This window comes from Plectrocnemia conspersa, unplaced genomic scaffold (assembly GCF_051122295.1).
Source record: "Plectrocnemia conspersa isolate PC_06_02 unplaced genomic scaffold, ASM5112229v1 ptg000002l, whole genome shotgun sequence".
NCBI classification, from domain to species: domain Eukaryota; kingdom Metazoa; phylum Arthropoda; class Insecta; order Trichoptera; family Polycentropodidae; genus Plectrocnemia; species Plectrocnemia conspersa.
The window spans coordinates 3,298,272-3,321,189 of record NW_028277166.1 but is presented as its reverse complement, the minus strand read 5'-3'; the positions used below and the strand labels follow the sequence as shown (position 1 = coordinate 3,321,189).

The 22,918-nt window shown below is 28.0% G+C and overlaps 1 protein-coding gene across 7 annotated transcripts in view; it reads left to right on the top strand.

Annotated features, from left to right (window-relative positions):
- Window positions 1–2,023: 2,023 nt before the first annotated feature.
- Window positions 2,024–22,918, top strand: part of mub (poly(rC)-binding protein mub) — a 259,626-nt gene continuing 238,731 nt past the window's right edge. For all 7 annotated transcript variants that reach the window (XM_088205225.1, XM_088205227.1, XM_088205224.1 and 4 more), the window contains exon 1: window positions 2,024–2,459. The gene's annotated coding sequence lies outside the window, so the exon portion shown is untranslated. The remainder of the gene's footprint in view (window positions 2,460–22,918) is intronic.

Sequence of the window (22,918 nt, the reverse complement as noted above, 5' to 3'; positions counted from 1 at the left end):
CAGATTTAGCCCTAGTTTTAATCATATTGATACACTTTATAACGGAATTTAGTACCTCATTTAGAACAGGTGAAATGTATTTAGCCACCAAGTTTTCCCTGTGAATAACACAATGCACCACAGTCATATCTGGATTCTCGTCTTTCCTTAATTTTAAGAAGCCATCACGTGTACGCACGTGGGTATATTTAGTTGTGAACGAGCAAATTATATTTATATGTGGAATATTTGATAATTTCCGACGTGTCCCATCTCTGAAGCGTGGTGCCCCACCTCTGAGGCGTGGTGCCCCACCGGTGGGGCGTACGCCCCACCGTGGGAAACACTGCTTTACAGAGACAGTAGCCTTTAGAGCAGTGAACGTCACACTATCCAATTTTTACACACACACATTCGAGCGTGCTAGAGCTCAATTACAAGAATAAAGTCGTATACATTGCATGAAAATACGATTGTGTGTTGTTTTTGTTTCTACCTGCGCTGCAATAGCGGTTATTATCAGGAAATAGCGACGTATTGGCATAGTTTAGAGAGTTTAAAAGAGATCGTAAACTTTTACATGTATGATATATTATTTAAAAATTGCAATTAAAAACATTTTTGTTTTATAGTGATACAAATTACATATATATAATAGATATAAATTTACATACATAAAAAAAATATTAACAGAAAATATAAATATTTTAAAATACAATTAATTACATTTAAAAAATAAAAATTAAGTTTGAAGGCAGTTTTCTTTAGTTTTTTTCCAGCAATACTATCACTTTTTAATGACGTAAAAATAGATCGGTAGTTCATTTTCAATTTTTAGAAAGTCACGAAGAAAAATTGTGAGTACTAAATCAAAAAACTGATTCGTAAAAAAATCGTACTGTAATAATTTTGTGAATGCATTGTCTACGTATACAGATGTATGCGATAGAGAAGCGATACATGCGCGTAAGAATATTCGTTGTCTCGCTTGTTCTTGTTGAATTGTCAATGCTCATCTTAAGGATTTCGTCTGTGTCACATCCGACTATACAAATAAATATTTTGGTTTATTTCGCACAAAATAAAATAAATATAATATCACAGTAACTGATTGTCAACTCCTAAAATACGATTGTGTGAGTAAAGCGTCTGTGTGTTTTGGATAAAAAGTAGATAGCGTGATGTACACTGCTTTAGAGTGACCTCCTCGGAGCGAGGCCCTTTTTAAGTTTTCATGAAAAATTACATCACCATAACGCCAATAACAGCTCTTTGATTTTGTGTCGTTAGGGTTCTGAACCTCTCTCGATAATATGATACATTAGCTCTTAATAATTTAAATAGGACATGTCAAGTGCTTTTTCGATATCTAATAACAACATTACCGTGCAACTTATATGCTTAGTTTTTAAAAGACATATTTTATATATCTTGTCAAAGGTTAATTCAAACGACTTTACGTAGGTAAGAAAAAAATACTTATTGGGCTATAGCTAGTAGATAGATTAATATATTTCCCTGATTTTTGTACTTTTAAAAAACAGCCATTAAAATATCAACTTATCAATTGCACATATTATAATGTGTATGAATTTTGGGATATTTTTATTTATAGAATAATTTCTCATTTAAAATATATTGTAGTTGTATATAAAAAATAGTTAATCATAGAGATCAAAGATCTAGTTTTCTAGAAAATGACACATGACACTCAATGAGTCTTGTACAGTGTCACGTGTCAAGTAGTCTACGTAAGTCTTGTTGAGTTTATTACACGTTGTGAAGATAAATTCACACTTATTAAAGATACCAAGCAGGATATTTTTGGACACGCCGGTAGGTACCACATATAAAATCTGTCTTCGTTGCACCACATAGCTGCAACAACCAAACAAACCCTCTCGTCATCCACATACACCTGATGATAACTCGGAAGGGTAGGCGCGTCACGATTGGCTGTCCGACGTCGCGACGCCCCCCACCACCCACTGGGGTCCTGTTTTCCCCCACCGAGCTGCCTACACCGGCAACCGGTCCTCAGTCGTGAACAGGGCGATCGGAGAGCAACTGCGCTGCTTCCTCCCGGAAATTCACTCTCGAGACACGACTCTGATCCCTCCGAGAATCCCGAGAATCCTGGAGACCTTTCTCTGTATGTCCAAGAGTAACTTCACACAAAAAAGTCGCTCTTGCTTAACCGTCGTCATATCCCTTTACATATCTCCCGAATAATTTTCGTGTTCGAAAAACTTTAACAGTTTCGCGCCATTTAAAAAGTAGTGTGTGTATTATATATTGTATTTAATATTTCAAATTCATCTGAGTGTTGTTCGTTCGTGTTTTTAAAATTAATAATATTAAAGTGTTTATTGATAGTAGATATTAATTGTAAAAAAAAACAAACGTTTCGTTATTATTAAGTAAAAAGTATAATAATAATTATAAAAGGACAATATTGCCGCTGAAATTGCATCAATTTGGTAAGTTAATTTTATATTTAACTTAACCGTATGTATGATGTTAGCTAATATTTTTCATGAAATACATGTTATTTATAAAATTCAGAGGGCATGTGTTTGAGTTGTTTGCTCAAAACTAAGGATAATATTTTATTGTCTATTAGCAACGTTAAAGTTATTTGACAGATATCATATGATCAGCTGTCAGTTTTAGTGAGAAAGAGTTAAAAACCTTTCAAATAATACGTACAATCACCAAAATGTTTAACACAACAAAGTTGTGTTTTTTTCTTATATATATATTTACGAATATCTGCCAAACAGATTAAAAATATAATTAAAACTATATATTTTCATTACTACTAGTAAATTTTTAATGACTATATGCCACGGGCTCTTAAATTTTGCTGCACTTCTTGTAAGATAAATTTGACTAGGCTTACGTAAAAAATAAATAACTAAAGAAACCATGTAAAAAAAATTATTTTTTATTTTAATGATATAATACAATTTGCAAGTCAAAACAAACAATGTATTTCGAATCCAACCATTTCGTTTGGAACAATACCAATTTTATATGGTTCTGACGTTCCAGTTTACTTTATTGTTAAATGTTAGTTACCACGTCTTCATTTATTTAAAAAACAATATATTTTTTTTTGTTCACAACAAAAACAATGATTTCTTATTTAAAAAAAATATAAACTTAGGTTTTTGTATTGAAATATTGTCTATAATATTAAATTAGTAATTGGCATCTGTTGAAAAAGTTTAGAAGTAGATTTACTTAACTAATAGTTTTAACTGATAATTTTAATACAATGATCTACAATGTTATATTTATAGTGATTGGAAATTATAGGTAAGACTCAAAGTGAAAACGGCTGTATGGATCGTTTCGGTCTATTCAGCGTAGCTCTGCTAATAGCGAGTTGTTTTAAGTCAGAAGCATTGTATTTATGGTTAAGTTATCTGGTTGGAAAATATAACTAACATAATTAAAGAATATTTTTATGCCCTTTTTATTTCTTAATTTTTTTAGCAATGTTATTGATTAGGGGTGGAACCAGACTTGTTTTTGTCTTATATATTTTTTTTCGACTATTTGACACTAAATAATATTGTTGTAATAGTTTATAATATATATGGACTATACGGGTAAATAAAGAGTCACACTCCGCTTACATGGAATCCCTTAAGGAGAGGTAAATAATTCAGTGATCTTATGAGATATCTTCCACTACAGTAGATTGCTGATTGATAGTATAAACTTTATAACAAATAAGTAATTATCTAAGCTATTTGTTTATTAGGTCACCCCTTTACTTTAACGCTCTCGCCAATTTAAAGAAAACGTAAAAAATAGCTACAGTTATCAGATCTTTCCATATCATAAGGTAGAGTGCTTTTATAATAATTAGCTTAAGAAATGGCTTTGTCTGATTTAATGTGTTCTCTAAAAGTAATACTATCAGTATTTTATTAGCTGTGTGTCCAGTTTCTAAAATATATACATTTTTATTTTATTAGCGCCTAGAAGTTTTTAATGTTATTGATTTGAAGTGGAACCAGACTCTTTGCTTTTGTCTAATATATATTTTATTCGACTAAGTGGCGTTAAATAATATTATTCTAATGGTGTAAGCGTAGATTAAAAAATGGCATATTTAGCGTCGTCATTTCCTGCTTGGAGAGTTTGTTAAATTAAGGTCGAGCAGTTAAGTGCGATTGCTTTAAAATGAATATTGGATACATTGGATTGTTATAGTTGACATAGAAATGTGAATCTCTAATAACTAATTTAAACGTAACAATTACGGATGGTCCTGACATTTAAAATAATTTTTAATTTATTAAAATAATTATTAAAAAAATAAGTATCTGCAACATTTATAATATTATAGCATATAATATTATACTCCCAATAAAAAGCTGCAAGCTATTTTTTAGACCGATTCTTAAAGATATATTTAAAAAATGTAACTTATTTTTACTACTATTTTTTTTAGTTAAACACAATCTGTTACTTGGCATATTATTTTTTAATATTTTTAGTAAATACATATAACATTTAGTAAAATTTTCTATAAAAAAATTCACTAGGCCTTTTTGCACTATTAAACCTATTATCATATATTATCTATATAAAATTTCAACAATTTTACCTTTTAAGTTTTTAATAAAATACTGCTGCATATGTTGGTGATAAGTTTATTTCAAACCTTTAAATTTGATTTCTTTATAAGTATCGCATACTTTTTAAAGATGTGGATAAGTTCGGTTTAATTTATTTCAACATTAGAAGATATTTTTTATAGGATGTGTCGTATATTTTAATTATTATTATTTTTTCATTATAATGTTAATTATTTATGTAATCAAAAGTTAAATATATCTTGTAATGGTTTCTTGTTCATTTTCCTCTATGTCTTACCTCTATGTATAACTTTATATCTTTAACAACCATAAGGATTCTTATTATTTATAATTAAAAATAAATAATTTTGTAATTTTTTCACAGACGCTACAATAAGTTTTTCAACAATTCATTTAAGACTCTTTTAATTCTTTGAACGCTTTTGTCCAGCTTTTTTTTTGTTATGAGCGCTTTTGACAGTGCGGTTTTGTCCTACGCGTTTTTTGTTACGTCGACAGGTTTCGTACGCTTATTTTTAATTGAAAATTTTAGCTATTAAAACATTTTAATGTCAACAATTTAATTTTGTAGCTCTGTATTTTTAACTAGTATATTTTTTAAATATTTTAATTAAAAATATGTTACGAGATATTTTTTATGTTTCTGATTAACGTTTGACGTTTTAGCGTCTAATTATTCGTGTACATGTAACAATATATTTAATAACCACAAACATAATAGTAAAATGAAACCTATTGTGTTAAACATTAATTCATACAATTTGAAGAGTAACTATATTTTTAAACAATAAAGTTATGTATCTGGTATTGAGTACATTACAAATTTTAAACAATATGTTTTTTATGGCTGAAACATAATCCATAGTATACTTCATATCCAACAGGATTTACATACGACATAATAATAAAAATAGAAACGGCACATGTACGAAAAAGTTTGAGAAGGTTTTAATTTAAACTTTTCATGAGAATTTTTAGACAGTTTACATGCGTCGATATTTTTTCCACTGCAAAGTTTTGCATAGGAATTTATAGTTTTTTAACTTTCTGCTATGTAACACAAGAGTTTTTTTAACTACTGTAAAAACATAGCTTTTTGCCCACATTATATTTTGTAAAGGAAATATTTTTGTATGTAATATATTATGGGTCATAAAAAAATCTAATGCGATATCGAGTGCACAATTTATGCTATATATCAACATTTATATTTCACGAGATATGAGTATTCATAATATTAATAAATTTTTGGGCCTTTGTGTATCTATAGCACAAATCTTTCGAAAGATTTACAACAACGTTTTCTCTTCAATCTTCCGTGCCGCAAATTTTATTTTTGATCCTTTATAAGCTTGTTAAAATCCGAACACAACAATACCCGGAGTTTTCTCCGGTTAGAAAAAGGTCGATTAAGGTTTGAGCTTTCGTCCAAAAATAAAAGCTAAGGGTCGCTCTATTATAAGGCGCAATAAAACATCTCACCAGGTTAAATACAAACTTCGAGCTTAGTAATACACTTAGGTATGTGTACTGAGAATCAATTTTCAATAGAGCCGTTAAACGTTGACGGACTGGTATAGTGACCCTTTGGTTAAGGAACTCGTACCGGTTTGTATCCGCGATACATGACATAACCATATAAGTGATGTTGAAGTTTAAGCTTAGCGGGTAACTATGTGTATGATTGAATTCTGAGAAGTTTTAACTCGATAGACCATTAAAATGAACAGACCTAGATTGAAATAATTTAAGAAATAAATTGTTTGTACATAGATATAACTTTTAAAAGTATACAAAAGCTATAGAGACAAAATCAATAAACAAAAACTGACATGTTTCTAAAATATTGTAAAAAATATTGAGGTATTGCAAAAAATCATTAAATTAGTATTTTTTTTACATTATATTAAAACAATTTTGAATTAATTAAATCAAATATGTTTCTGTCTAAATCTACTATCCTATTATAAAAAATGACAATCACATTAAAAATAACCGCAATTTTGAAAGATACCAATTGAGAAAATAATAATAAAAGCACGTTCGTTTTTTTATTCAATATGAAATCAGTTTAAAAACTTCCCCATTGCCAAAATCCGATTTACCCCGAAACGTATAATGGACATCGGTGTACCGAAATAACGCTTTTGTCGAAAATTTACCTCCCCCCGTAAATTGGGGAGATGGTGGGACTGAAATTAAATTAAATTATTATTGCTCCTATAATGTCTAACTGGCTCGCTTCTGCTTGTTTATGTTTTGCCGGATGCCTCCGGGTTTTGCCAAGTTCAACTCCAAGATTGATTTTCTTCTGCTTGTTTTGTATTTTAATGCGATTTAACCTCGACGAAATTATGTTGTTAATTATTTATTGAGTGAAGATAAATAAAACATAATATATACAAAAATATCTAACATTTTATTTATTTGACATATTTTATATATTTAATTACAGTCTCCATATATTTACATACATACATATATTAAACGTCAGATTAAACTAAGTAATCAAAATTACTTACAAAATTAGAGTGGCTCACATCTCTAATATATATTACCTATCCAACAAAAATGATTACAGCTCCTCGTAGCTCTCATTAAAAACATCCATGATCCATGTAAGGGGAGCATTTTCGAGCGGTAACGTCTTGGACGCAACGGGTAAGAATAAGGGATGCAATCACGACACAAATATGAACTCTACAGCCCGCGGCTAAAAATCACTAGACACCGCCAGATGGATTTCTGACATTCCACCAATGTAAAAATGCAATGAAAAATGCACTACATTATTTAATAATTGAGTAGTGTGATTTTTGCAGCCAGTTAGACGCCTGCAAATATGTACATATGCATGTATATATTAAGCAGCAGAATCGATTTTTCAAGCCTTAAAAGTATGTACTTCTGTAGTTTTGAATTCATCGATGTTGCATTTGCTGTGGTCGGCGTTGGTTGTCAGTAATTCTTTAAATGATATGGCTTGCGTTTGGATACTGCTTGTCAGTGATTTTTTTTAAACAAACCATCGCCGTTTTGATGATTTATTAATGCCATTATTAACATACTAATTTTTTCATTAATGATTTCCAAAAATTAAATTGTGAAAACCCTCACAGTAACAAAGACTTTTTTAAAGATTTAAATTAATCATTACAATATTTCTCTGTGAGATTAGAAAAATATACTTTAACCTAATCTATGATGATCGATCTGAATTATAAATATGTATATCATAATCACTAATTTTAATCTCGCAGGCACGATTGAAATAAAAAATCACTAAGGTTTATTCCATATGAAGTTATTTTTGAAAATATATATAAGAGATAAAGCCATATTTGAAAATGCTACGAACTAACGTATTGTACAGAACGCGTATCAGAAATTAATAGTTCAAGTGACACGCTCCGCATTACGAAACTGAGCATCTTCGATGCTTTATAAAAATGTGAATCCTGTATCTCTATTCTTGCTGAAATTTGCTTGCTTTTTATATATGTACATTTGCCGGATTACGTGCTACGATGTTACGACCAGACCCCATATATGGTTGTTAGGGCCAAAAATATTCACTTAATAGTCACATTTAAATTATTTTGACGCGCAGCCAAAGGTAGTCGAGGCTTGGTCTAAACTATAAAAAAAAAAGAATTCCAGGTATTTTTGTAATAACAATAAGTTCTATTTAGGTCAGTCATGTAATATTACGCATTAGTATATATTATATGATAAAAGTAACTGTGGTATACCAAAGCAGACTTAAAGGTACTTCGGATGTTCTCATCTGCTTCTTATGTTCGAGCATAGGCCCTTACCCGTAGGTTTAACATTCTGTAGGTTTCGCATACTACGCTATGCGCTAACGAATTGCTCCACCTTCGTTTTCGACCTAAGCCGTCACAATCGACGACTGTTGCTGTGTCCCGAGTTGATCAGCATCATGACACAATGGAAAATTGTTTTTTAGTATTGATTTAAGTAGATTTATAAGCAGTTTTTAAATTTTGATTTTGATGTTACTGATATTTCACATAAAAACCACGGGGTTTCATAGTATTATACATCTTAACCACAAAATATTGACCTATTATTTTAGTTGTAGTTAGTTTGCTATTGTAGTAAAGGTTTTCAAAATAAGGATTTAGGAATTTTGATAAAGTAAAAATAAGTGAATAGGAAGGAGTTATATCTTATCATATAATGCAATTCAATGTCTAATAACGACGACGACGATAGACGGCATGCAACTCTTATGATACGATTGAATCGGCTTTTATACTAGAGTTTCCTGAGATTTTTGGATGTAAAAAGCTAGGTCAATATGTTTGTATTAATTAATTTATGTAAGGAAAAGAGTAGTTAGTTATATAAAATACAGATCCTTATCAAATATTGTGTTTTACTTTATAATAATTATGAATACAATAGTATTGCTGATAAAAAAATACATTTCTGTTTGAATGCCTAAATGATTAATATTATTTGCGGCTGAAAAGTATATGTATGCGTAAAAACAATTATTTCGATATCTTTCCATTATATTTAAAATTTTATATTAAAAAAAATACTAAATGAAATATAACATTCAGTATAATTCTTTGTTTAGTAAAAAGTTACTCTTAACATTTGAGTGATTTTTCTCTCGGAGCATTTAATTTATATTTTTGACTAATATGCTGCTTTTAAAGCTGCGTTTAGAATTTAAGCTAGAATAAGCGAAAGCGTTATTTTATATACAGAGTATCCATCTCACTAGATATAGCACCATTTGGAAGCTCAAAAGTCGATTTATGTATGCTTTGCAAAAAATACTGCAAGACAACACAACAAAACTAAACAACTAGTGTATATTTTTATTAAATGCAAAGCTTATCTATAAATTATTATTTTTATTGTACAGCAATAAGTTTGATCACTTTCATTTTAGGTAATTATTTTATGTATTTGATGTTTACGTACGTAGCATTGTCTCTATCTGAAAAATCCAGTCGTCTCTAAAGATTAGATTATACTCTTGATTTTAAACATCGTAGCTTTACTAGAGCTAACATGAAGAATTTTCAATACCAGATATGTACGATCTAGCTTGAATTAATAATCATGATATTCATCCGCGAGCTTAGTAAAATCTAGGTAAACCTAACCTGTGATGATCAATTGAAATTTTAATTATATAATAATCAATAATTCCGATCTCCCAGATACGATAAAAATTTAGAAAAACACAAAGGTCCGTACGGGATTTGAACCCAGGTCTATCAAAAGGTCAGTAGTCGGAGACAAACACTACTCTTCTATTGCGCTGTATATATTAGGCAATATAAAAAATCCCTAGCAACTTGAAAAAAATAATGTTATTTGACTTATAGTATATACAAAAAGAATTTTTGGTAGTTTAAAATATATACAAAATGAAATAGAACCACAGACAAAAGCCTAAATACATTCAACTACAAAAAATACTTAGAAAAGAGTAGAGATAATGCCTAAAAAAAACCTAATGAATGATGAAAGTGTTTTGCGCAATTTAATTCTATAAAAATATGATTGTATTTTAATATGGTACTAAAGTACCAATCTCTAATTTTCATGTATCTTTACCATTCTCAAAACCTCGCATTATTTTTTTCTAGAATGGATTCTATGTGAGACACAACACTCACATAATACAAATACATAAATATATATTTGGCCCGGTGAAAATCGAGCAAAGAGAGATAATGGAAAACTCCCGCAGGGCTTAAGGCTCGTGCTTTGGAGACCCATTCGGAGAAAAGCCCTTGGATATTCAGTGTTTCGATCCAGCTCGTCTCATAGAGACTTTTTCGAGGGATTATTTTCATAATTATTATCGTAATGCCATATTTCCATCATATCACATTCACGTACCATCAGCGACACCTACGCAAAACATGATAATATATGATACAATGATCATCTAATATACAACAAACTAGCAATTTGTCGTATGATTCTATTTATGTAGCATATATAGCTTTCAATTAATTTCTATGAATTTAGAATCAACATATAGAATTTAAACTTTAGGTTTTAAAGCTTGATAATAAATCACTGCTTTTGATTTTACTAGTATTGCTCGATTTAAGAAAATAGGCTTTATTGCTTGTATATTAATTTTAATGGCACATATTTTGCTTTGACGAATTTATGAAAAATAAAAAAAAATACCAAGCATTTTTTAAAATATAATAAATATTAAATTATATTGATATTTAATATAAAAATGCAATTATAAGTTACTTAAAATTATTTTGTTTTAAAAAAAGTTATAAAAATTAAAATAGATTAATGCTAGCATGTATTGAAAAAAATCTTATTAGAAAAAGCATACAGATTTGATATCAGTGTCTAGTCATATTCATTATTCTAGTAATCTTATCTTTGTGGCAAACTTCTTGTTGTACAATATTTAATCAAGTTAAAAGATTAATACACCGTTTTTAATAAAAAAAAATATTTTGAGACGATATTGAAACCCGAAGTGCCATAAATATCGGAGAAAATGTCAAATCCGCTTTAAAGCAATATTTTTTTTAATAAAAGTAATATATTTTTGAAACATCCTGTGTACGCATTGTGGTTTTCCTGATTTATCACTCGATCTGCTTATCAAATATACTTTAGTCAGCGAGTATCTTTCCAGGGCGGCCCTTTGTTTCCCTTAAACGATTTTCTATTGTTTTTTCCTTCCCGAATATTTTTTTATGTCGACTTGACATATTTCTTACACACAATACTGTTGTTAATCACGTAGATGTCAATAGGATTTCGATATGATTCAATTCAGCGGAAAAGTTTTGACCCTTGGAACAAATTGTCTGTCATTCAACATAAGCGTTTGGTGAGCAAGAATCGCTAATTGCGAAGACAAATAACGGCTCGGCAAAGTTTAATTGAAATTTATGGGAATATTGTGTGGTATCTTTGTACATATGTATATATACTTCTCAAGTTCTAGAATATGTTATACCTTTAATTGATACGTTCAAAAAGCTCCTGGAGTAATATATAGAATTGCAATCATAAAGTTGACTGCGTTCAAAGTGTTTTATTCTTAAGACTTTGCTCTTTTAGATAAATGATTTAGAAATCACGACTGTGTTGTTCTTAGTCAAATAATTACGAATTATTAGTAAAGTATAAATAGATAACTAACACGAGTAGCGTAAAACTTTAGTTTAATACTCCTCATTGACCGTATAACCTAGTTTTGAATATTATTCGTTTACTCTACCGTTATGATAAAAAAACATTGCCATTCGATCGAACTTGACGTAATTTTTTTGCTACTGGCTATTATTGACGGTTGTATTAAAATTATCAAGACTTTGTTTCGATAACATAAACATGAAAATATGATTAGTCACATTTCATTAGGCATTTTAATTAATACATGTTTTTCATTTATCAAAAAAATTTAATAAAAAAAAATATACATCTTTATGTAAGTAAATGTTTTAATTTTTGCAATATTTTTTCGGCAATATTAAGGCATGCTAATTAAATTTTTCATAGTAATTGAAATATAAAAAACTTCAAGAATAGTAAAATATTTATTATTTATTAAAACGTATTTGTAGGTGAAACATATTACACATTATTTCTAGAGCACATATCATCTAAAGTGGACTTTAGTTTTTTTTATATTAGAAAGTATTTAGTGAAAAAAAATCAAAGACAGCAAAAATAAGGTCGATTAGAGTAGTTAGGAAAATAGTATACAAGTTTTCCACTCAATTACTTATGACCTCTATTAAAAGTTTCAATGAAGTTTGCATCTTTTTAACATCTAGCACAGGCTCATCCTTTTTATGCAGTGAAACAAAAAAAAATCAGCGGTTTTAAAACATTTAAGAATAATCGTATCATCTTATTTTTAATTTTTAATGTATTACCTATTGTTCAAAAATACTAAAAAAAAACTTGTAAATATTCTTTGACTTTCTTTACATTACTTAAAAACATTTAGTTTGTGTATATTATTTATTACTAAGCTACTTTTATAGTGTTGAAATTTACCGCACAACGATTTTTATTTTTTATTTTAAGCTAAGGTTTAAGCTTAATATTTATTCACTATAATTTTATAAATATTTAATAGAGAAGCGAAACTTAATAGTGTACTTTTAATATTACAACATTAGCAACATTAGAAAATTTAGAAATAGTCAGATTTAATTTAAAAATATATATGGCAACTTTATTAAACTTATGAGACATGTTAAAAGATAAGCGATATTAATTTATAAAACGCGATTAAAATGAATAGGTGGATGTTTACTGTTTTATTATAATAAAGACTACTGCAGTCTAAATGTTAACGAACAGCTAGAATAAATAACGTTAATATATATTATATATATCAGAAATCCAAAAATATTTGCCAAAATTCATTTGAAAATTTTATTGAAATTCTTAATGTGCGATCAATTTATAACACATAAAATTTATTATCATCATGAATATAAAATTAATAGAACTTTGCTTCAAATTTCGTTGATAAAAATAAAATAATTTATCATACTATAACTTTATTGTACTATCATTAACATTTAGGAAAAAGTTTAATAAAATATATACAGTGAAAGTATAAAAAATATTGCAGAGTACAATCAATTTTATTTGCATCTCTACCCGACATATAATCAATAAATATTAAATGCTGGATTTTAAATTATGATTTTGACCAATTGTATGTTGAACAATCTGATTTAAAACAATAATTTAAAAAGTATTCATAAACTTAAAAAGAGCTGATATTTTAACTTAATAAGCTTATATATATAGGTATATACATATGAAGCATTTTATTATATTAATAACTCTTTATTATTATTTGCTGATTATACCAAAGTTTTACATATGATAAAAATAAAATTTCATTGATTTTACTTATAAATTCTCTTATAAAGCTTTTTTTTTTGTTCAAGCCTCAAAAACTTTACTATATATAAGCTCAAAGTATACATGTCATCTTAAAATAATTTTACATACTTTAAAAGGAAAACTATTACTATATATTAAGTAAAGCACTTCATGAGTCAGATTTAAGCAGGGATTTGCATAGAAAAACTAAGCCCCCAACTTTTTATAGTATATTGTCTTACAGTAAAATTATGGCATATTACATATCCAAGAGTCACTCGCGCCATAAAAAAACTTTTTCAGTATGTCACGTGCCGACTTAGGACGAGTTTTCCTCGAAAATGGCATAAAACACAGAGCTTTTAACTGCAATTTGTACCCAGTAGTATTAAGATTAGTATGGTATGAGTCAACGAGCATAATTCAACAGACGGGTTTCAGTTGGATTAAAAAGCAGTAAGCAACCGCACTTTTTTAACATACAAAGCCACGGGTTTATTAATCAGAAAGTAACCATAATTGAAAAATGCAAATATTTACCAGATAGTATTTTCGTATCTATTATATTACGGAATATAAATTGTTGATTTGATTTAAAATATTCTGTGCGGGATGTGTTAAAATATAATAAATTTAATAAAAAAGCAGATTAATCGGAATTTTATTTTATTTTGGGAAATAAAGACTCGTGAAGAAAATTATCCTTGAAAAGAGTTTGCTTCGTTAAACGCAAAAGTGCGTATAAGAATTATTAAAAAAAATGTATTCGAAATTTTATTTTTCTCGACGGTTTATTGCGAAAAGGAAAAATTGCGAAAATAAAATAATAAAAAACGTGCGTATTTGCATTGCTTAAATATTATGTTTGTCGAGAGAAAAACCTTTTGCAAAATTATTTTTCTACAAATGGTCCTTATGTTATTAATAATTCCAAAGCTTTCAATTTTAATATGTACAAAAATATTTGTGTTTCTTTTATTATTTTTCAACATGCGTGAATTTTGTATGTAATATATGAATTAAATATAAAATGTAAAACTCAGAGTCTCTGTAATATTCTACTAAGGAGAATATAAGGCATATTAAAAATTTACATACACATATAAATATAAATAATATGGATATATTTCTATGCATATACAATAGTATGTATATATATAAATAAAAGAAGTACATGAAAATAGTATATTATTCAATTGCTTAATTAAAGAGTAATCTAATACTAAATATTTTTTTAAATCCTTGAAAATATTGTTGTATTTTATAAATAACAAATATATGACTGAAATGCGTTGAATTAATTATGACACTAATTATTATTGTATTTTTACATGAAGATAATATGCTTTGTAAAAATACTCAAATATAATTTGTATTATTATTATTGATTAAAAATAATGCTATTTATTGTTAGCCATAGCTGAATTTGGGTTTTTCTTAAACTGTAAATTATTTATTTGTAGTTTTTATGGATTATGCAATAATTGATTTTTTACTTTAAATATAATTTTTCAATTAAAAAAAATGATAAAAAGTACTTAAAAATAGTATGAAATGCAATTTATCAATTAAAGATTTATATAATGCCTTATATTTAAGACAAAAGCTCAAATATATTGTTATATTTTATAAAGGCACAAACGTTTAAACGCTTATGGATGCTTAAAATTTTTATTTATATTAAAAAAAAAACGTTTTTATTGCCATAAGGATCATATACCTGATTTATTCACGATATATTTTAATTATATTTACTTTTCGGAAAAAGAAAATTGATTTTATTTATCGTCGATTTTTCTTTAAACAATTTTTGGCAATGTGAATAAATAATAAATTATTTTTTATTATTATCAATATAAATCATTTTAATCAAAAGGTTGTATTGATTCAATTTATTAAAAATTGTAGTTTAAATTTATATTTTTTTATTCATAAAGTTTTCTAGACAGCATAAACCTTAAAAGCGATTTTTAATGAATAAATTATTTTTTTAGTTAAACATACATAGTTAAAAAAAGTATTTGTTCTTAAACAAATTTACCTTAGTAGTAATTTAAATGTAAATTAAATTTCTAAACTACATATATTCTTTATTGAATTGAAAAAACAAATATAATAGTATTATAAATGCTCAAATATATTGTTGTATTTTTTAAACAAACTTATGTTTATTTAAAATATCTATAATTGATTATGACACTTAAATTCCTATTTAAAAATATTTTTGTTATAAAGATAAAGTACACACAAAATAAATATAATTAAAGTTGATTTATAAGAATAGTTAATAATTTTCGTTAAGAAATATTGATTTTTAAAGTAATTCCTTAAAAAAATGCAAAGATATTTTTTTAAGTATATATGTACTTAAAATTGGTCGAGTAGAAAAACAGTATGCTACATATTTAAGAAATTCAAAATTGTATTTTTAATTTGTTAAAATTTATGTTTTTTTATAAATAGAATTTAAAAAAAATATTCTGTTTATAAACATATTTAATTCAAAAGTGCTCAAATATTAACTTGATTGAAGATAGAACTACGTGTATTATTTTATAAAATTACAAATTAAATATCAATGTAAGCTAATTGTTTATATTTGTAACAATCGCTAAGTAAACATTAAATTTTGTCACCGTATAAAATAATACACGTAGTATTGTATTGATTAGGTTACCACTTTATATAGTAAGATTATAAACAGTTACATAAATTAATGTATGTATCAAATGTGTAGTAATAATTTTTTTATAAATAAAACTATTTATTTTTGATAGCATATATATTAAATTTGAACTGTGTATGCATGCAGTTTTAGAGCACGATTTATATATTAGGTAATTATAGTTTTAATCAGCTGTCTAGAACACATCTCAAACTATGTTATGTAGCATTTGTATTTCTATGTAGCTCCTGAATGAATTATTACTTGTTTATCTCGAGATTTCTCGTCTAGTTTCGAAATGCACTAGACTTTTAGCGACGATGATAAATTTATAGACGCGTTTCTGTCTACTGTCGGTACATCCTGCGACACGCTAACTAGTTATAAATATGTGAGGTGATTAAAATAGAGCAATCCAGACACCAGGTGGAAACTGGTTTTAAAATTGCAGGGCGACGTGTAAAAGCATCTCGAATGCATTGGACGCATAATATATTAATAAATACAAGATGCTTTCATCGTTTCTTGGTACGAGTCAAGTTGCTATTAAAAATAAGCACAACATATTTAATATAACAGAGTGATACTTAAGTTTCTTTATTATTCAATATGTATGATTTTTTAATATATTAGAGTACAGAATATGGATTTTTACTTATATTCACCAAAACCATTTATTTTCAATAGAAGTACAAAATAGATAAGCTTTCAGTTTTTTAAAAATTTTTTTTCAATACGTACTTAAATTTAAATATTAATAATATGCTCTTGAATATTTACGGAGCTGTTGATAAGTCACTGATTAAAATATATATCATGCCTATTAATATATTTTTATTTTATAAGATTTGACAGTATTTATAATCTTACAATGTTTTTGAGTAGCATTACAAATAAGTACTTAGACTAGATTTTATAAATTTAACCCATAGGTCAAACTATATCTAGATTTAATAGCTTTTTAGATTTATTTATATTTGTTGAGAAGTATTATACATTTTTTTGACTACTATTTCTTTACACGTGCCAGCATTTTTCTTCAGAATAATTTATATCTACACACCAGCAAGGGTCTTGGGGCACGAAGCGTGTCGTTTACAACTATTACCCAAACGATATTTACACCGCTTTCGAACAACGATCCGATTGTTTTTCTTTTCTTTCTCTCTCTCTCTCTCTCTCTCTGTATATCCGACCGCACCATATATTTTCGTTTTCGCTGCCTCAATTTATTTTGCGGCACTTTGCGGGGCAGATTCTCAGAAGGCGCCGATATTTTCTCAGGGAATCACTTTGGGCCATAAAAGTAGGTCCTAGCAAGCCCCCAACCGACGGCCATAAAGCGTACTGCCACCTGAACGTGAACCTACTCGCGTGACACCGTCTTCTTAGACCCGCTTTTGAGGCATTACTCTCCGAGGGAGTAAAAGCAAGAAAAATACTCGGGCTTTGCATAACGAACAGGAAAAGACCTAGGTAAAATTTATTGCCCAACTAAATTTAGTTCGATTAGGTACATACACATAATAGATTATATTGAGGTAGGCTGTGTTAAGAAGTAACAGGTTGAATCCTAGATAATAATCAAGTAACATATGATTGTCTTTATGGGTTTTAATGCTAAGTAATGTGACTTATTCAGCCAGTTAAAGACTAACATAGCTGTCTTCAAAGTAGTCTTCGTAATATCTCTCTGGTCTCTAATCAACTCGTTGCGCTGATTCATTTCATATGTTTTTTTAATATATTTTTTGCAACTTAAACTAATGGGAAATGAGGCTTATTTAAACCAATAGCTGTACATCTTAGCCCCTCTTAAAAGGTACAACTCTTTTAATGAAGTAATAGTATGTACACCGGGTGACATTTTATAAGCAAAACCATTTTATTCGCTTTGCAATATGTGTCACAAATAAATTGTATAAGTATTGTGCAGCTTAGTATTTATTAGCGTTAATTAATTACGGAAATTAAAGCTAGCGGTTTACGAAAATTTGTTTTTTTTTTAATATTTTTTTACGGTGCAATTATGTATGATCATCTATATTTTTATATGTGAATAAGGCTAAAAAAATATTTAAATTATTGTATTAACAGAATCTTTTCAAATAAATGAATTTGTTATTTACACACAAAAAAAATAATGCCTTCCAAACATTCCATATTTTTTTTATTATTTTTGGTACATTTATATACTTGACTAATTTTCATATTAAAAGCTCCGTGTCAGTTATATGATTAAAATTACCGATTAGACATAAGTGTTTCATATAAAGCTCATTTACGCTTACATGTTTGTTAATTATTATTGGTACTGAAAAAAATAAATAGAAAAATAACTAAATCATACAATTACAAAAGGTTTAGTATTAAATTTTATAATTATTTAGCGTTATATTCGATATGGCAACTCAAATTTCAAGTTCAATCAGATTTTTTTATTTTGAACAAAAACATCGTTTATTTAGTAAATTCTAAAAAATAAATACAGATTCTCTTAGTTTTATGATTTTCTTCTTCACTTAAATTTTAATACGATTTAAAATTAGGCGTTTTATATTAAAATTAAATTTATTTCAAAAATCGTTCCAACCTTAATACTATATATGTCTTAATTTTGTATTATTTTTTTTGTTTGCTGTAAAAATTCAATAAATAATAGTTATATTACCACAAAAAATATTATGACGCAGAATATGTTTTATAGCTAATCTTAACTCTTAGTGATTTAGAACTATATCTTGGCTGAATCAAGTCTAGCATTAAAGACTTTTTTTTTCTAGACTCCATAAGGGATTGTTTGTGTCGATTTTAGAATTGAAAGTAAAGTATCTTACGACTTAACATAAATGCGCAAAATTCAGTGACATCTATTGATTATAAATTGTATAGAACATAATAATTTATAATTACTAATATAGATGTCACCGATTCCCAGACTTTCTGACTGGTGGTTAATACTTACAATTATGTCTGATTGACTTACTCAGTTGGTACAGATTTACCCGTTGTAACGCATTGGGCTTACGTCTGTCAGGTGACATTGAAAATTTAATAAAAATAAATAAATAAATATGGTTAAAAAAAAATATGAAAAAACATTTCTTTCGCCTAATCTATTTTTAATAAAACATAGTTGATTTGAGTAGTGTTAGAATATTGTTTTGCACCAAAAATACTGTTTAAGCGCTGCAGATAAATTACGTCTCAATATTTCTATATAACCAGCTACGGTGGTTTCGCTACCTGCTTTGAGAAATGGTTTCCGCTGACTTTTTCTGTATTTCTGCAATTTAAAGCACGTATTTTTGTTGTGTTTACAATCAATCTCAAATTAAAAAGGTTATTTGAGCCGGAAATATAATTTTAGCGTCATATCGCCTGTCTATTGTTCTCAAAATTCATATCTGACGGTTTGCGGAATATCTTTGCGTAGAAAAAAAACTACATTAGTTTTCATTACACAATTTAAAAAAATAAATAGTGAAGTGATTCTTAGAACTGTTTTGTATTGCTTTCAGTGCAATGAAACGATATTTTAGTGATGAACATAGTATTATTATTATTATTAAATCCTTTAGTGGTGATGGTTATTAATGTATTTTAATTTTTCTTTTAAGTATTTAGCATACACAATCAAAGTTGTAAGCACAAGATTACACCCAAAAAAAACAACACAAGTCACTTATTTTTGTCTCAAGATTTATAAACAATGCCAAAGAGCACTTCCCTTTCTCGAGGATTATCTTTTTGCCTAAGCACCGCCTTCAGGACGAAATTGTCGCTACAGTAGTAGATTATAATAATTAATACTGCTTCCGTGACACTCACGCGGTACTTGGAGTCGATTAATTTGGCGAAGAGTCCTGGCACGTATTTCTACCATTACTCTTGCTAATTCTCACCTAGTCTCCAAACTGCAGGGGGAAGAACGCTCCGTATATCTTCGCAACACTCACTTAGCCTCCGGTTAGTTCTGGCAGAAGTAATCCGATGTGCATTGTGCAAATTGAGCGAACCTGCACAGCCAGCCAGCGTCCAATACGGCTGGTTGTGTGGGTGGTTGAACCGGAACCGGAATTGCCCGACGGCCGGAGACGCCGGATTAAACGAGCAGATGAGATAAGTTAACCGCAATTATGCGAGGTGATATTTGAATTTCAACTTTGCCGCAATACTGCTTTGTAATTCTCGGTAAATTGAATCCTAATGGGATCGAAAGCAGATCGAACGGCACAGTCGCATTATTTATTCAAATAGATTTATATTATTTTAAATTAATTCATTTTAAAATAGGTAGAATATAGTAAATGTCTCTTACATTTAGGAATATCTACATTTTTAAAACAGTCGTTTCGAAAAATACCTTATGTATTTCAATACTTTTATTTATTAACAATATAATAAAGATTGATTAAATTTTATTTGCTTTTAAAAGCGTAAGATAAATCTATTAAAACTTTTAGGAATTTTGTGAGTATATCCTATTATGTATAAGTTTACCCCAGAATCTCACATTCTTTATTTATGTTTGGGCTTTCATTATATTAAATTGCTTCTATATAAATCCAAACATATATACGTCAATGTATATAATACATGACGAGTTTTGTATAAACATTTCAATAACATGTATATAATGAAAACGTTACTTGTTCGAAATACAATGAAAATCAAATTGAAAACTGCAACGTATTGAACAACGCTTGGTAATTACTGAAGCGCAAAATTGACAATTTAAAACAAATTAGTCAATATTGGCGATAAATTGTTTATCCAGTATTTGCATCGGTTAAATTCGCGTTAAACTCTAAATTGATTATTTTGGATACTTTTAGATGCACATATATCTATTCTATAGATTTATGTAATTAAATTTATGATAGAATCTCAACTTATATACAGGCATGGCCATAATAATAGGGCACCCCAATAAATGTATTATATTCTAAAAAGTAGTGAAAATATAAATAAAAAACTGATCGAGGTTTTTGCCTTACGATCAACTAATGACTTGCAGGTATACAAAGACAATTTTCTCCATTCCATCTGCAATTTTTCTCGAAGATCAATTTTCGATTTGCAACATTTCTTTTTAATTTTGCTCATAAATTCCTTATTTATAGGCAAATTTAGGTCTATTGACTATTTAATTCTTAATAACACCTTAAATTAATTCTTAAACTGTTTATTATTTTTTAATATTTCACATACTATTTTATTTACTAGTTGATCAAGATTTACTTTTATTAGTTTAATTTATTAATAGTATTTTACATGAACTTAGCGAAATGAAATATAAAAGTCAAAAGTACCTTTAAAAATAAATAATATCGTACCTTTGTAAAAACGATGTAAACCATTTTCTCGATATAGACAGCTTCTCATTTCAACAGTTAAAAATGTTTATTTAAATCTTGTGTGCCAAAGTCTCAATCGTTACTTGAGACTGAAAAACAGCTAAAGGTCAGTCGGTGGTGAACACTTTATATAATTCGGATCATATCTGTTATATGTATTTTATATTTTTATTTAATATACAAGATCAAAATGATGGCTGTTTAAAATAAAACAATATACGTTAAAATTATTCTGTTTCCCTTCAAATACCTGATAGCTACTCAAAGTTTATACTGTGTATCTGAACAAATCGATTTATTGAATTAATATATTTCAACGTACAGAATATTTGATGAATTTGTCGAGTTCAATTGATACGTATACAATTCTATGTTTGAGTGCTTTATTTTCATCGGTTCCAAGATAAATTTAAACAATTAATATTACTTGATATGTAATTTTATATATATTATCATAGTTATTTATACTTTTAGGTTGTATTTATTAAATTTCATTAAAATAGTTATCTAACTTTTAACATATATTGATTAATGTTACTATCGTTATCAATCGGTTACGATTTTTTGAATACGGTTGTTTTTAACTTTAACATAAGAGTTTATCTGAATTATTAATTTAATTAACCATGTTATTTATCATGTTCTTAAATATTAATTAAATTGCTTTTTATATTATTTAATACACTTGTTGTTTTTATGGCTGAAAAATTGTTAAATAGTTTTCAACTAAAAAACAATATTATTTATGATTTGCGTACTAATATATAAACTTTAATAATGTATTATTAAATTTTATATGTTTCGCAATCCCAGATAAAAAACATGAGTCTGATAATATATAATTCTTACAGGTATTTGTTAATGTAAATCTTGTAACTGACGCGCCTGTTAGAATTAAGCTTTCGTGGAAAAGATAATTGTACTTTTAAGTGCAGGATGAGTATAAACATACAGTTTCCAAGAATATTGGAAGGCTTGGAACGTTATGGGTTAACGCAATTCTTCGAAGGCGTTAATTCCCCGATTTTCACTGATCTCCCGCCGCGTTTATCCAAGGAATGTAAATTGCGCAACAGACACAGCAAAGCTTCCGGAATTAGGCAATGATCCCTATTATTAAGTCTGAATTGTTTACGGCTTTATTTACGTTGAACGGAGATTTTCAAGTAGCTGTTGCTTGTGCGGAATTCGCTTATTATTTAGTGAAAAATATATGGGAGCTTGCTGTTTGTTAGCTGGTTAACAATGGTGGGTTAACGAGCGCCTATTGCCAGGTGTAAAAGATTTACAGACGATGTAACAAGTTTGGGATCGCTAAGGTGCGATAATTTAGTTAGTTCGATGTTGTGAAAACAATACAAAATCAACTGCTGTAAATAATAGCTTATAGTAGAAAATATAACATATAT